Below are 16511 nucleotides of genomic sequence, written 5' to 3'. Positions count from 1 at the left end.
TCGAATCATCTATTGAAATGTCAAGTTTTAACAGGAGACAAATCAAATAGTATTGTATTTTTAAATCGTATTTCATTAACTTGCGAAAATGAATACCCATTTACATTCAGAAGGCGTCAATTTCCAATAAAATTAGCATTTGCTATGACAATTAATAAAGCTCAAGGTCAAACATTTGATAAGACTGCTATTGATCTTCGAAGAAGATCTTCGAATTGTCCATGTTTTCAATCATGGACAATTGTATGTAGCAATGTCTAGAATACGTTCATGGGAAACACTCAAAATTTACCTAGGGAATCAGCAACGTGATAGGTTTACAGTTAAAAATTATATCTACAAGGAACTTTATACATAAAAGATTTTATCTAACGTGTAATTACCATGCGTATATTTAAATGTGATGATTAATCTAAGGCGCGCGTAGCGCGCTAATAAGTTCTAGTATTCTTAAAATAATCATTAGAAATCATAGAATCTGATTGCATCAAATACGATTACGTATGGAAATCATATATGATATAATCAAATCGATAAGAAACTATACGACTGAGTACCATTAAGGATTTTTTTTAAACATTTAAAAATTTATTGAACATGATTCAATAAAATATTACTGAATCTATTTTTATTGACGGTATTCTTCAAATTGCTTCATTATGATTGGAGTTAATTAAAATTTTGCGCACTAACTTGTTATGAAGCAAAAACTTGGAAATTTATTGAAAATATCATATTTGAAGGGCGGCAGTGGTGGCCCTATGGGAATGCGGTCCTCAATAATTTTTTTACATGTTCGTATAAACAATATTCTTGCTGTAAAATACTTTTTGTTGGATAATTTTGCGCACTGACTTGTTATCGCAATAAAACCAGGAAATTTAGTAAAATAGTCATATTCGAAGGGCGGCAGGGGTTACCCTATGGGGACGCGGTCCTCGATAATTTTTTTTTACTTCCGATATGCCTGCTTTTTAAGAGAGAACACTTTTTACTCGATAAATTTTGTGCTCTAATTTGTTATGAAACAAAAACTTGGAAATTTATTAAAAAAGTTATATATGAAGGGTGTCAGAGGTAGCCTTATGGGAACGCGGTCCTTCATAATTTTTCTACATATTCGTATAAGCAATATTTCGTATTTTTAGAGTAAAATACTTTTTATACGATAATTTTTGCGCACTGATTTGGTACCCTAAAAAAATTGTATTTCATGTCAGTTAGGTCGTCAGCGTTTGAACCCTTAGGTGAGTAGACGTGTTCATACTGCGGTCTACCGGAAAAGTCATCCTAGGGAACCACCCCAACCCTCCGCCTCCGATTTTTCTGCAATTGAGATATGTTATAGTGCGTAAAAAAAATAAAAGACCCGTATTTTTTTTTATCGGCGGAAAAAGCTATCCAAGGGATGAAACCCACCCCCAAAACACAGCCCCAAAAGCAGTTCTATAGCAATGTCTTTAGTTGTAATGAATATTTTTTTATGAAACAAAAAAACACAAGATACTTATAACAAAAGTAACAGACACACATCAATTTGGTCCCCGGAGGTTGCAACCCCTACGTTGTATAGAGGAAAAACCATATTTTTAAGTGTATTTTTACCTTACAAAATCAAAAAATTATGTTAAAAAAATTTTAAAAATGATATTCTAGTAGAAAATGATAAAAGAAAATTGACGTGTTTCGGAATTTTCCTATTATCTATTATTTCGAAGGTGAACTACCCCTTAATGTTATTAATACAATATAAGCAGTTGTTAATCGCAGATTATGCTAGTTATTTCATGTTCTGTGACGCTCAAAAAAGCTAAACATATGTATACTTTTGTTCTGCCGAATAAACTATTTAGAGGGTGAAAGCTACCCCCGAAAGTTAGCCCTCAACATCATTTTACAGCGAAATTTTCGTATTATATGCACAGTTTTTGACGAAACAAACACAAAAAAATTGTTATAAAAAATTTCAGCTAAATATATGGATTTCGTCTACAGGGGTTCGAAACCCCCGAAGTCGCCTGAAAGAAAAGCTATATTTTCAAAGATTTTCTTGCAAAATTTTTTCAGAAGAAATGAAGTTTATGAAACTCCGAGAAATTAAAAATCTAACACAAAAGTATACAGTATTCGTCACCAGGGGCTGCTACCCCTTCATTGGAGAGTGAACAAAGCATTCATTTGTTACCTTGATCCCCTACCACCCCGAACCCAATTTCCTTAAACCTCGAGCTAGTTACCCTGCCACGCTATAACCCGTAACTCCTACACCCCATTTCATCAATACTCGAGCTGGTTACCCTGCCATGCTCTAACCCCAAACTCCTACATCTGAATTTCATCAATCCTCGAGCCGGTTACCCTGCTACGCTCTAACCCCGAACTCCTACACCCGAATTTCATCAACCCTCGAGCTAGTTACCCAGCCCTTTCCAATTTTCTAGTCCGAAACCCGGTTCTCTGTTATTCATAATCCCAATTTCGACATATTTGTAATATCTCTGGAGAAAAGGACATAGGTGAAATGATTGTAGAAGATAACGTTACATTTATTTTATTTTTATGTTATATTTATGTTATATTAATTCGTTCATTTCATCTGATATTGAGATTACATTTTTTGAATATAAAAATCAACGCACGAGCTGGTTACCCTGCCACGCTGTAACCCGTAACTCCTGCACCCCAATTTCATCAACCCCCGAGCTAATTACCCTGCCACGCTGTAACCCGTAACTCCTACATCCCAGTTTCATCAACCCTCCAGCTGGTTACCCTGCTACGCTGTAACACCGAACTCCTGAATTCCAATTTTCTGAAATCCGGAACCCAGCTCCCTGTCATTCATAATCCCGATTTCGAAATATTTATAGTATCTTCAAATAAAAGGACATATGCACATTTTTTATAGAAGATAACGTTTAATTAATTACGTATATTTATATATAGGTAGGAAATAGCAAATGCAACTACGAAATCATGCAAATTTTTGAAGTTCGAAATAGCTACACGAAATTTCATTTTTAAATCATTATGTTCAACAACTATTACTACTATGCCTGAGGAAATTCGATTATTATGTTATTATGAAAAAATTCATAAGACAAACTGATTTTACCATACTAATAGGTATATTTGTCGAGGCGGTTTTAGCGAACATAAAAATACTGACATGAGATAATGTTACTCTTATTTTCCACCTTAAACACACTCGAGTATGTGCGTGGCAAAACAATGAATGCGGTTCATGTGGTTCAAATAGAGAGATTGGAAATGTAACTGTTTTTTTCCTTGATAGAAACTACAATCAACCAATGCGGTTCATGTGGTTCAAATAGCAAGATTGGAACTACAACTATTTTTTTCCTTAATAGAAACCACAACCAAAGAATGCGGTTCATGTGGTTTAAATAGTAAGATTGGAACTGCAACTCTTTTTTTCCTTGATAGAAATCGTAATCGTTGACGTATGTGATAAGCCAAGACTAACAGTGGAGGAACCTGGGGCACCTTGATTTCATATCGGTTTGTGTGGTGCCAACTTCAAAACATGTTTTGTTCACTTACGGTATATATAAGCATATTCCATCAGCATACTTCAGTAAATTAGTAATAGAACTTTGCTTTACATCTACGTTTTTGAATGTCAAAATTGTGTTAGAATGGCAATTGAAATTCACAACGTCATTCAAAAAATACTGAAAACATTCCACATAAGTGCGGTTGTAGAAAGCATACCTATATTAAACGATGAAGAGAAGCAGCTACACGATTATGTTGAAGATATATTGAGAAAAAGCATTGAAACGAATTCAGGTATTGAATGTGAGATAAGTGAGAACTTAAGTTTCCTGGATGATGATTTTGATATTAATCTAGAAGTAATTGACGATCAATTTGAAGAAATACATGATGTAGACTATGCCGGGGTACCTACTTGTACGGTAACAATACTGGGAAAGTGGCAAGAAAAAGAAACTATATTTAAGTTCCGTCCAGAGTAAATATAAATAAGTTTCGTCAGAACGTCGGTTGAGAACATGGAAACAGTAAATTTTGACAAGCGGGACCAAAAGAGAGAATCTGTTTGAAGTTTCAGAATATACTTTACAACAACTCAAAGATGTTTTAGATCGGCAGTTAACAGTGCATGATTTAGATCTTAAAAGATGGGCTTTACAAAAAAAGTATGAGTTAGATATGCCTTGGTTTAAAGCTTCACCCAGTTGGATATTACTATTCAAAAAAAAGCATAAAATTGTATCGCGTAAAATAACTAAATATGTAACTAAAGTATCTGTTGAAAGTGAGGCTAATTTAAAGTTAGATTGTCAAAATTTTATCAACCTCATAAAAACAGAATTATCAACCAAAAGTGCAAGTAACATATCATTCCGATCAAAGTGGATTCAATTTAGAAATGCATACTGGCAGAACATTGAGTGAAAAAGGTAAGAAGACAGTCGAATCAGTAGTACAATCAGTATCATAGACTTCACATACGAGGGTGGTCCGATAAGTACTTAGCCTACAAAAGAAAAACGAAAATTTTGGAAAAGTGGCGTTTTATTTTTCAACATAGTCTCCTTTTAGTTTGATACACTTGGCCCAGCGATACTCCAACTTGTTTAACCCGTCTGAAAAATACGTTTCCTCGAGGTCTGAAAAGTAAGCTTCCGTGGCAGCGATTACCTCCTCATTCGACTCAAATTTCTGCCCGGCGAGTGACTTTTTCAAGTTTGGAAACAGAAAGAAGTCGCACGGGGCTAAAACTTGAGAATACGGTGGATGGGGCAGCAGTTCGTAGCCTAATTCGACCAATTTGGCCATGGCGACGACGGAGGTGTGAGCCGGTGCGTTGTCATGGTGGAAGAGCACTTTTTTCTTCGCCAAATGGGGCCGTTTTTTCTGCAATTCGACGTCGAATCGGCCCAATAATTCGGCATAGTACAGCCCTGTGACCGTTTTGCCCCTCTCTGGGTAGTCGATGTAGATCACACCTTGTGAAGCCCAGAAAACGATGGCCATCACCTTTCCGGCCGATGGGGCAGTCTTCACCTTCTTCGGAGCACTTTCACCGGGTAAAGTCCACTGTTTCGACTGTTCCTTGGTCTCTGGTGTATACCAGTGGATCCATGTTTCGTCGACTGTCACGAAACGACGCAGAAACTCCTTCGGATTGCGCTTAACAGCGTCAGACATTGCTCTGAACTTGTCTCACTGTTGCGCTTGTTGTCCGGAGTGAGCAAACGCGGCACCCATCGCGCCGACAGCTTTCTCATGCCCAAAATTTCATGCAGGACATGACCCACGCGGTCTTTTGAGATGCCTACGATCTTAGCTATCTCGCGCACCTTCAATCGTCGATCTGCCAATACGAGATCGTGAAGTTTTGTCACGTTATCCTCCGTGGTAGCCGTTTTCGGAGCACCTGGACGTGGCTCTTCAAAAATCGACGTGCGACCACGTTGGAACTCGTTAAACCAATTTTTGACGGTCGCCATCGAAGGAGAAGAGTCACCGAACACAGCATCCAAGCGCTTTTTGATTACACTGCGCAATTTCCCTTCCAAAACAAGAATCCAATCACCAACCGATACTACTCTTTTTCCATTTTTCAAAAATCAAGGGACACACTTGCTTTCACACGCTCTCAAAAATAAACTACAACTCCGATCCGGCTGAAATCTTGACAGTAACCATCGAGAAGGTTGTACTACGTGATAGAATATTTCTTTTGCGAGAGTGGCGCCATCGGGCGGTGAGGCTAAGTACTTATCGGACCACCCTCGTAGTTATACGATTCAACTGACAATATCTGCAAAAGGTACATTGCTATCACCCCTTTTTATGGTATTAAAAGAAACAAACGGAGAGTTTGGACCCATTGTTTGGACCCAAAACTATTCAATGCACCTAATATATTTTTGCGAGCAAGTGTATCAGGAAAGCTGTCGAGTGAATTACTTCAAACATGGTTGCAACATGGATTTTTTCCTAACTACGGGAAAACAGTAGTTTTATTACTAGATTCATGGAGTGGACAGTGTGAAAGATCTGTAAGAGAAGTGACACCAGCAGATACAAATTTTCGATTGATAACAATTCCTATTCGTACGACGGGCAAAATTCAACCACTGGATGTATTCGGTTTTCGATTTTGGAAAAACTTTGTAAGAAAAATATCTGATGCTATTATTTTATTCGGATCAGAAATCAGTTTACATGAGAGGAATAATATTATAAAATTACAGTCTATCACACATAATCAATTATCTTCACCTAGATTCAAAAGCGTATTTAAATATGCTTGGTACAAATGTGGGTACTTGGATAAAAAACCAGATTCGTTCGACAATCCTGTTAAATATTGCTTCGAAATTTCAGAAGAGCTTATCTGCGAGATTCGTGAGAAAATAGCAATTACAAAATGTGCATGGTACAAGAAACTAATATAATCAAAAAATGTAATCTCAATATCAGATGAAATAACGAATTAATATAACGTATATTGCAACGATTACCGAAAATCGTAGACTCGCGCGAGGTTAGCGAGCGGCTAAGCGAGAGGAGCCGCGTTCGGTCCGTGAGAGAGAGAGAGAGAGCGTAAGGGGCAATGACCGGGAGGGGAGGCTCCGACCGGCAGTATGACTGTGCCACTCAGTCAGTTCGTGCCGATCTAACCTCCGTTTTCCCGAGCCGTTCAAGTTTTGTGTTTTCCTGGTGACATTGCGAACTTGAGTGCGTGGGTGCGTTAGCAGCAGCAATAGCGGCAGCAGCAGCGATAGCAGCAGCAATATCGGCGGCAGCCCTAGCAGCAACAGCAGCATTAGCGACAGCAGCAACAACAACAGCAGCAATAATAATTGAGGCGGTGCAGCAAGCAGCGGAGCAGCTTATTAGCAGCGTGTTGATCGGATACGGTTGGCCACCGTATCCTCATCGTTCTTGCGGTAGGTGCACCTTTTCCCCCTTTTTGTTATTGTAATTTGCGTGCGATCCCGCGCAGCGTGCGCGAGGAAGATTAGTTGTTGCGTGCGGGCGGTTAGTTCGCGGCATTCGTGGTTTTCTCTCTCTCTCATTTTCAGCGTGTGTTGTCATTCACGCGTGCGTGCGTAAGTCTCTCGGCCAATTCCCCGTGTAAATTAGTTACCTCAATAAAGTGCATCTTTATCATTATTTTCGAGTTAGATAGTCGTTATTTGGTCTTTCCTTTGTCCGGAGGTCGCGCCAGTGTTTATTTTCAGTGGATTCGAATTCGCCGGTTGCGTAGCACGAATCGTGCGATTATCGATAGACGCGAGTCGACGGCTTAGGTTCCAGCGGCGGCCGCACGAGCGCTACTAGCAAGGGGCGACAGCGCCGCCAAGCGGTGAGTTGGGGGAACCCAACTCGGAACAGCGAAGAGACTCTGCGCAGGCGCACTCCGAGGCAAGGTAGGTTACTGTGCTTTGAGCACATAGATAGCAAGGCGTCGTTTAGTCGCAATTAAAGGTACGTTTGCATGATTATAGACTAAACGGCGGCCTGTTACATGGCGCCCAACTAAATTAGGACTCACACACGAGGGAAATTGCACGAAAAGAGAGAGCAACGCGCGCGAGAGTGAAACGTTTGCGCGCGTGCGTAATAAGGTGCGAGCGGGTAAAGTAACGCGTGGCTCGTTCGGTACGTGCTCTGCGGTAGGGGAAAGACGCCTCTCCGACCCAATAACAACTGCTTTTGTGAGCCGAGAGCACACTAACCCCAGGGGTCGAAGAGACGTCCGTAGTCGCTCTAACGCGAATATAAAAGGTGACTAATTGTATTTGGGTTAACTTTTTGCTTTTTAAGTGTTTTATTACACATTAAAGTAATTAAGTGGGGTTAGTCACCGAGCGACAGTACCAGCAGAGCGCGCAATTGGGGTGTGTGTAGGGTTAGATTAACTAACCCGGTGGAGCTAACAAACAGTTAGCCTCCACCTATAGGCAGGTAGTTGCGAAGCGGAAGTTCGTACTTCCTTAGAGTACGCGATACCTGCACACACCCACAAGCCACGCGTATTGTTGCCTTGTAAATAAAGGCGTAATTGGGTAGTTGGCGATAAAAATCGTAACACCCCGCTCGCGCCTTGGGCGATAGGAGGCGGTGGTGGTCGACTAGGAAAATTAACCTCAACCGCCACCTACGCCCCACCCAGCATAAGCGTCATGGAGGATACCGCCGACGCGATAACCCGGTGGGCTTCGGAACTGCCTTCGACACAGCTGGATAGGTACCTGACGCAACTGGAATTGCGAACAGATGGTCCTAAGCTGATGCAGGCAGTTCGATTAGCATATTGGTTGCTAGGCGAGTATATCGACCTAGACTTCCAAGGAGCGGCGTTGGATAGGGAGGCCACACAACGCAGGCGACGGAGTCGAGAGAGGTGGCTGGAGTCCAGGCGACAAGAGTTAGAAGCAGCTGATGCGGAGGATCTTGTCGCCCACCCACTCATGCTGTTATACAGGGATGAGGTGGTGGAGGCCAACCTGACGCGGACTCTCGCAGTCTATGACAACTTTGAAGAGGAGAGTCAGAGCGAGACGGGGGAGCGAGAGCCCGCAGAGGAAGGTGGGACCGGCGAGGTCAAGGGGCCCACGGAGGGGGTCAGTAGTGAGCACAAGGGCTCCACCGGATCGCCGGATAGGCGAAGAGCCCGTCGCTTCGAGAACGCGGAGCTACAACCTCCAGAGGAAGAAGAAGAGCGGTGCGTGACCGAGCGACTAAAAGAAGAGATCGAGTGCAACCGGGTCGGGATAAACCGCATATTGGAGATGCTGGAAAAACACGACCAGGTATGCGCGCGGTGGAGCGACCAGGTGACCGCTCTGCAGGTGGAGTTCCTGCAGTTTAGAAACAGGGACCCCACCAATCGACGAACGGTCATACCAGAGCGGCCCCGGAGGACCGTGGACTTCCAATCCACGTATACGTGCCACTACGACCCAAGGGTACCAGGTAGTACCCCGGAACCCCAGCGACCGACCCCTGGCGAACCTCGAGAGGCTCCCCAAAGGCAGGCGCCTTCAAGGACGGAACAGCCACCGAGAAGAGGACCAAGAGACGCCGACATGGATGAAGGGCAGGCGATCCCTGAAGGATCCGCCTGGTACGACGCCAATGCGGCGTCGGGGTACTACGCGACTCGGGACGCGGGTAGGATTGTGAGAGGATGGAAGCTGCGATACTCTGGCACGGCTTCAGAGTGCGTAGACACCTTCTTGTCGAGACTAGAAGATCTGCGCGCGGGTTCTGGGCTAACAGACGGCGAAATCTTGTGCTCGGTATCAGAGCTCCTCGAAGGCGTTGCGAGGACCTGGTACGAGCTTAACAAGCTTAAGTGGAGGAATTACGCCGACTTCGTGGCAGGCGCTCGACGTTGGTTTGGGTCGAGTGAGCTTCAGCAACAAAGATTGCTGCAAGAGGCCCAAGCCCGGTACCAGGAGAAAGGAGAGCTGGTACGAGAATATGCCTGCCACCTCCTCTTCATGTTAGCCCAGCTACGTCCGCCGTTACCAGAGCAGAGGCAGTTAGATTTGCTATATGCAAATCTCCTACCCGCCATCCGGATGCAGCTGCGGAGGAATGCGTTCTCCAACGTGGACGAATTCCACGCCCGGGCGACCGAAATCGAGACCGCCTTGCGGGACGACGAGCGCCCGAGGACTAGGTTGGAGCCAACGTCCACGTTGTACCCCGAGCACATGGGGGTATCAGCTAAGGCACCACCGCCCCGGGCAGGACCCCGAACGGCGGCCATGTCCAACAAGCCTCGGGGTAGGGAACAGCGGCAACCCGAGTCGCCGGTTAAAGCCTCGGCCAAGAGACCCGAGGACCGGCCCGCAATCGCCGCAACGCAGGCGATAGACCCCATTGAGGATCTATCGTCGCAGATTGCGACCCTGCGGCGCGATATGGACCGGTACTTTAAGGAGAGGAAGGCTAACTCTCCCAGGTGGCCGAGGGGTCGGCCACAAGAAAAGGGGAGGAATAAAACCCCCCCAGGGTCTCCTGGCCAGCGACGAGAGGGTCAGCGGAGGAAAATAGATTACTCCCAACCGATCAAGTGCTCGTCTTGTGGCAAACTAGGCCCGGATTGCAACAAGGGAAACGGGCAGGGAAGCGGAGGACGGAGGTCCCCTCCGCGACCCCAGTAAAGGCGACCTCTCGTCGCGGGTCGCTGGAACGGGGTAGGGGCCCGCCAGCGACTCCAGGGTTCAGGAAGGTCTCGCCAGGGATATCGGACCTTACGAGACCTAGCAGTGCGGTGGCGTCAGAAGCGACAGCGACCGAGCATATGCCTGATCTGGGTAACCGGGCATTTTGTATCCTCGAAGGGTACGGAGGCCGGATTCAGGTGGTGGAGCAGGGGTTTGAATGGGTCGGAGAGGAGACCATCAGACCCAAAAGCTCCAGGAGACCACCTGACACTCCGGAGGATACACCGGCGACCCAGACACCTGCGGGTGAGAGCACGTCGATGCGAGTAGCGGCTGCCCAGGGCAAGAAGAGCCGTGAAAGCCTCCCGTCCACAGAGGGGAGAGAGACGGCGAAAGCTCCCCGCAGGTATAGACCCGAGGATGAGACCCGATGGTGGCTTCAGGTGGGGATAGGTGCCTACAAGTTAAGGGCACTCTACGACACCGGGGCCTCATCAACGGTAATGGGTCAACTCGGGCTTAGGTTGGCATCAGACATGGGGCCTGGACGTCACGCGAGCGGGAGAAGCGAAGCTCGCTGACGGTCGCCCATGTCCCATCTTGGGTCATGTGATTTTCCCCTTCACAGTAGGGGGAATCACAAAAGATGTAAGGGTCGCTATAACGCCACTGCTGTCTGATGACTGCTACGTCGGCGCGAATTTCGTGAGGGAATTCAGCGCCAACCTGAACCCTGACACGGACCAGCTGTACTTGGCGAAAGCCAAAGTGGTGGTACCGTTGGAAGTGGCAAGCGTCACTGGTACGTCGTGCCTCGCACCTGTAGGCCTGGTAGAAGCCACGGAAGCACAGCGTCAAGAAGTGGCTAGCCTCGTCGATGGATTAATTCCAGACGGAGGCGAGTGTTTAGGCTGTGCTGTGGGGGTCGAGGATGAGATAGACATCGGAGACGCTCGACCCTGTAAACAGAAATACTACCCGGTCTCCGACAGGGTGCGAGACGAAATGCACGCGCTGGTCAAGGCCATGCTGGACAATGACGTCATTGAGCCAGCAACCAGCGGGTGGTCAAGTCCAGTGGTGATGGTTAAGAAGGCAGACGGCAAATACCGGTTCTGCGTGAATTACCAGAAGGTAAACGCAGTAACCAAGCCGGACGCCTACCCATTACCCTTCATGAGCGACATCCTGTGAAGGATCAGGGATGCGAAGTTCATCTCGACACTGGACTTGAGTAGCGCGTACCACCAGATACCTCTTAAAAAGGAGTCGCGCCCCATTACGGCGTTCACAGTCCCTGGCCTGGGGCATTTTCAGTTCAAGAGAATGCCCTTCGGATTGTCCTACGCCGGCGCGACTTTCCAGAGGTTGATGGACAGAGTGATTGGCCCGGATTTAGATCCTTTCGCTTTTCCGTACCTTGACGACGTGATTATTATCTCGCCGTCCTTTGAGGAGCATAAGCGACACCTGGGATTGGTTTTACAACGAATCCTGGGTGCGGGCCTCACTGTGAATAAGACCAAAAGCCACTTCTGTAAGTCGGAAGTCAAGTACCTGGGGGTCCTAGTGAACCGTGAAGGGGTAAGGCCAGATCCAGAGAAGATCAAGCCCATCATGGAGTACCCAGTACCACGGACGATCAGACAGGTGAAGCGATTCATGGGGATGATGTCGTGGTATCGTCGCTTCATACCCGACTTCGCAACCATCGCTGAGCCGATAAACCGCCTGACGAAGAAGAGCATCCCGTTTGCGTGGCAGCAGGAACAGGAGCAGGCTTTCGAACGGTTACGAGACGCAATGGTCTCGGCACCGATCTTGCAGTCGCCAGATCCCAACGCGCAGTTCGTGTTACAAACGGACGCGAGCGATAGCGGGATAGGCGCGGTATTGACGCAAGAAGTCGATGGACAGGAGCGCGTAATTGAGTACGCCAGTCGCTCCTTAAACAGTGCGGAAAGGAACTATACAGTCTCCGAACGAGAGTGCCTGGCAGTAGTATGGGCTATCGGGAAGTTCCGGCCCTATGTTGAGGGGCACCACTTCAAAGTCATCACCGATCATAGTTGCCTTAAGTGGCTCCACAGTATGAGGAATCCTACAGGAAAGCTAGCGCGTTGGGCGTTAGCACTACAAGGCCATGTGTTCGATATAGAGTATCGAAAAGGAGACCTCAACGTGGTGCCAGACGCTTTATCTAGGGCCTATGAGGAGGGGGTGGTAGAAGTGGGTGCCATGACTCATCAGCCGGAAACTGCCGATGCCTGGTACCTTCAGAAGTATAGAGAAGTATGCCAGGATCCACATTCTCAACCTACCTGGAAGGTAGTCGGTGGGAGATTGTATCACTACAATCCGGCTGAGGAGAGCGAAGGGTCCATCGACAACGAGGAAGCCTGGAAGCTAGTGGTTCCTGCCGAGAAGAGGCATCAAGTACTCGAGGAGGTGCACGATGCGCCAGCAGCGGGACACCAGGGGAGAGAACGAACGTTCTCCCGGGCTAGGCACCTGTATTTCTGGCGAAAGATGTACGATCAGGTCAGAGAGTACGTGAGGAGTTGCCCGGTATGTCAGCAATGCAAGGCGGAGCAAAGGCCGCCTTGCGGGCTGATGGGTCGTCGAGAGATCTCGCGACCCTGGCAGGTGGTGGCCAGTGACATTACTGGCCCCTTCCCGAAGAGCTCGAGAGGGTTCGAGTACATTTTGGTCTTTTTAGACCTGTTCACTCGGTGGGTGGAGTGCGTACCCGTACGTAAGGCCAACGGAAGGACCATCGTACGGGAATTGCACGAGAGGGTGGTAACCAGGTTTGGGGCGCCAGAGATTTTTCTTTCGGATAACGGGACCGAATTTAAAAACCAAGAGGTCGATGCCTACCTGTCGAGGAACGGCATCCGGCGCGCCCTTACCCCAGTTTACCACCCGCAGGCAAACCCCACACAGCGAGTGAACAAAACCCTCAAGGCCATGCTCATATCGTACGTGGAGCGGGACCATAAGAGCTGGGACGAGCACCTGCCAGAGTTCAACTTCGCGTTGAACTCGGCAACTCACAGCGCGACAGGTTACAGCCCGGCCATGCTGGTCTTCGGGAGACAGCCCACTCCCCCCTCGACCTTTAGGAGGGCTCAGGATCAGTTGGCCCGGGAAGCTTCCGAGGGCCAAGAACTGACCGAATGGGGCGACCACATGCGCCAGTTACCCAATTTGTGGGAACGTGCTGGCTCTAAGTCCAGGGAGGAGGCGGCCCGTCAGGCGGTCTACTACAACCGGAGGAGACGTCAGGCCGACTTTAGGGTTGGGGACTGGGTGTGGAAGCGGAACCGCATCTTGTCTTCCGCAGCTCAGGGCGTTTCGGCGAAGTTGGCGCCGAAGTATGCTGGTCCCTACGTAATTCAGGAGGTATGTGGGACGAATACCTATCGCCTAGGTAACCAGCTGGAAGAGTTGCCCGAGCTGATCCACGCCAAGGACCTCAAGTCCTATTTCGGTCCATTCTCAGATGAGGACAACGAGGAACCAGGAGGCGGGGACTCAGCACCGTTGGAGGAAGAGGAGGGCGTAGGCGACCCGCCAGCGAAGATCGAGGAATCCAGCGAGGATCCGATATGCGAGTGCGTCGCGAATGCAGCCCCCGCGAACGAGCGTGAGAAACCCGCGGCGGCTCCAGAGGTACCGATCGAGGCACCGGCTAAGCGAGGCCGAGGTAGGCCGCGCAAGAACCCCGCGTGCGAACCTCGGGAACCAGGTGGAGACGACCTGGATGGCAATGCGGTAAGGGGAAGGGGCAGACCACGTAGAACCGCTCAGCACGTGCGGAAGGTGGTACTGCCAGCTACCCCCGCAAATGGGCCATGCTCGCGAGGAAAGCGCCGGGGACCGGGACGTCCTCGTAAACAATAGCGTCGAGCGTCACACGGCGACGGGTAGGTTAAGGGCTGAGCCTGAGAAATCCCTTGACCCCACTTCTTCTCTTTTACAGATGGAGAGGAAGCTGGTCATCAGTGAAGAGGCCCTCGAGACGGCCACCCAACTGCTGCTCGACCTGGGATTGGGTCCGGGCGCCGATCGGCTGATCGGCGACCTCCGTAGGTTCGTCCGGGCCCAGGTCGAGGTGGCCGCTCGCGAGGGCCGCTCGCGCCAGCGGGTGGACGACTTCCTTCGGGAAGCCATGAGGCCCCCGGTCAGAAGGCCCGAGACCAGGGAAGCGTCCACGCAGGACCAGGGTGTGCAGACCCAAGGGTCGAGCGCGGCAACGACGGAGAGCTCGACCCAGTACCCCGGGCCAAGGGAGGCCTGCGGCCAGCAGCAGTGGGTCTGCAACCACCCACGGGTCCCCCAGCAAGATGGGCTTGTAAACTCCTGGAGGCACGTGAGGTTGGGCCTCCAGGAGTTAGAAAATGCCTGGGAGTTTGTCGGGGAACTCCAGCGCCAGGTACATGCACACCTGGGGGAGTTCCTCGACTTCCGCGGCGCCCAAGAAATGCTGGGGGAGTGGGCTCCGGTAGACCGGCGGCAGAGGGCCTATGGTGAGGCCCTCCTGCGCGTTGACCGGGGGCAGGAGTCCCCAGAGGCCGCGGGCCCGCCGGCGGTGTTACCACCGGCGGCCCCGACGAGCAGGGACGCGGCCAGGACTCCGGCCAAGCCCCCGACCAAGACTCAGCCCAAGAGAGTCTCGGGGGCCCCCGGTGCCGGACAGGAGTTCACGGTCCGCGTGGACGGGTCGGTTTCCGACCCTACCGTGGTGGTGCGTACCATGGGGGGACGCACATCCGCCACGGTGGGCGGCGTCACATTCATCGCCGCCCCGGCAGCAGCAGCCGCGCCGCCCCAACAACCAGCAGGAAGTCAGGGCCATGGGGCGGAGCCCGGCCTCATCAGAAGACCGGGCAAGGGCTGCTACATCTGCGGCCATCCCGGCATCACAACGACCTCCAAGTGCCCCAACAAGTCGGAGCCCTGGCGCTACCCCAGACACAAGGCGCCAGGGGGCTCCGGCAGGTGACGTGGGGGAGTGGTGGCCCGGGATGGGCAAATAAAGCCGTGTTTCAAAGAGGATGGATTGTGCTGATTTCTCTCTTTTCCCAATCCTGTCCTTGGGGTCGCGAGTCAATGAGGTAGTTCGATCCGGTAGTTCGAAGTTAGGAGGGGGCTGCAACGATTACCGAAAATCGTAGACTCGCGCGAGGTTAGCGAGCGGCTGAGCGAGAGGAGCCGCGTTCGGTCCGTGAGAGAGAGAGAGAGAGCGTAAGGGGCAATGACCGGGAGGGGAGGCTCCGACCGGCAGTATGACTGTGCCACTCAGTCAGTTCGTGCCGATCTAACCTCCGTTTTCCCGAGCCGTTCAAGTTTTGTGTTTTCCTGGTGACATTGCGAACTTGAGTGCGTGGGTGCGTTAGCAGCAGCAATAGCGGCAGCAGCAGCGATAGCAGCAGCAATATAGGCGGCAGCCCTAGCAGCAACAGCAGCATTAGCGACAGCAGCAACAACAACAGCAGCAATAGTAATTGAGGCGGTGCAGCAAGCAGCGGAGCAGCTTATTAGCAGCGTGTTGATCGGATACGGTTGGCCACCGTATCCTCATCGTTCTTGCGGTAGGTGCACCTTTTCCCCCTTTTTGTTATTGTAATTTGCGTGCGATCCCGCGCAGCGTGCGCGAGGAAGATTAGTTGTTGCGTGCGGGCGGTTAGTTCGCGGCATTCGTGGTTTTCTCTCTCTCTCATTTTCAGCGTGTGTTGTCATTCACGCGTGCGTGCGTAAGTCTCTCGGCCAATTCCCCGTGTAAATTAGTTACCTCAATAAAGTGCATCTTTATCATTATTTTCGAGTTAGATAGTCTTTATTTGGTCTTTCCTTTGTCCGGAGGTCGCGCCAGTGTTTATTTTCAGTGGATTCGAATTCGCCGGTTGCGTAGCACTAATCGTGCGATTATCGATAGACGCGAGTCGACGGCTTAGGTTCCAGCGGCGGCCGCACGAGCACTACTAGCAAGGGGCGACAGCGCCGCCAAGCGGTGAGTTGGGGGAACCCAACTCGGAACAGCGAAGAGACTCTGCGCAGGCGCACTCCGAGGCAAGGTAGGTTACTGTGCTTTGAGCACATAGATAGCAAGGCGTCGTTTAGTCGCAATTAAAGGTACGTTTGCATGATTATAGACTAAACGGCGGCCTGTTACAATATATAACATAAAAATAAAATAAATTTAACGATATCTTCTACAACTATTTCGCCTATGTCCTTTTCTTCAGAGATATTATAAATATGTCGAAATTGGGATTACAAATAACAGAGAACCGGGTTTCGGACTAGAAAATTGGAAAGGGC

General features: G+C 49.1%; 1 protein-coding gene across 7 annotated transcripts in view; it reads right to left on the bottom strand.

Annotated features, from left to right (window-relative positions):
* The window catches only part of LOC131674343 (ephrin type-B receptor 1-B), an 819189-nt gene that overhangs the window by 767232 nt on the left and 35446 nt on the right, over positions 1 to 16511 (bottom strand). The gene's annotated exons all lie outside the window — the stretch shown is intronic.

This window comes from Phymastichus coffea, unplaced genomic scaffold (genome assembly GCF_024137745.1).
Source record: "Phymastichus coffea isolate CEN01 unplaced genomic scaffold, Cenicafe_Pcof_1.1 PCOF00014, whole genome shotgun sequence".
NCBI classification, from domain to species: Eukaryota; Metazoa; Arthropoda; class Insecta; order Hymenoptera; family Eulophidae; genus Phymastichus; species Phymastichus coffea.
The sequence above is the reverse complement of the archived record's forward strand: the minus strand, read 5'-3'. Positions and strand labels throughout refer to the sequence as shown.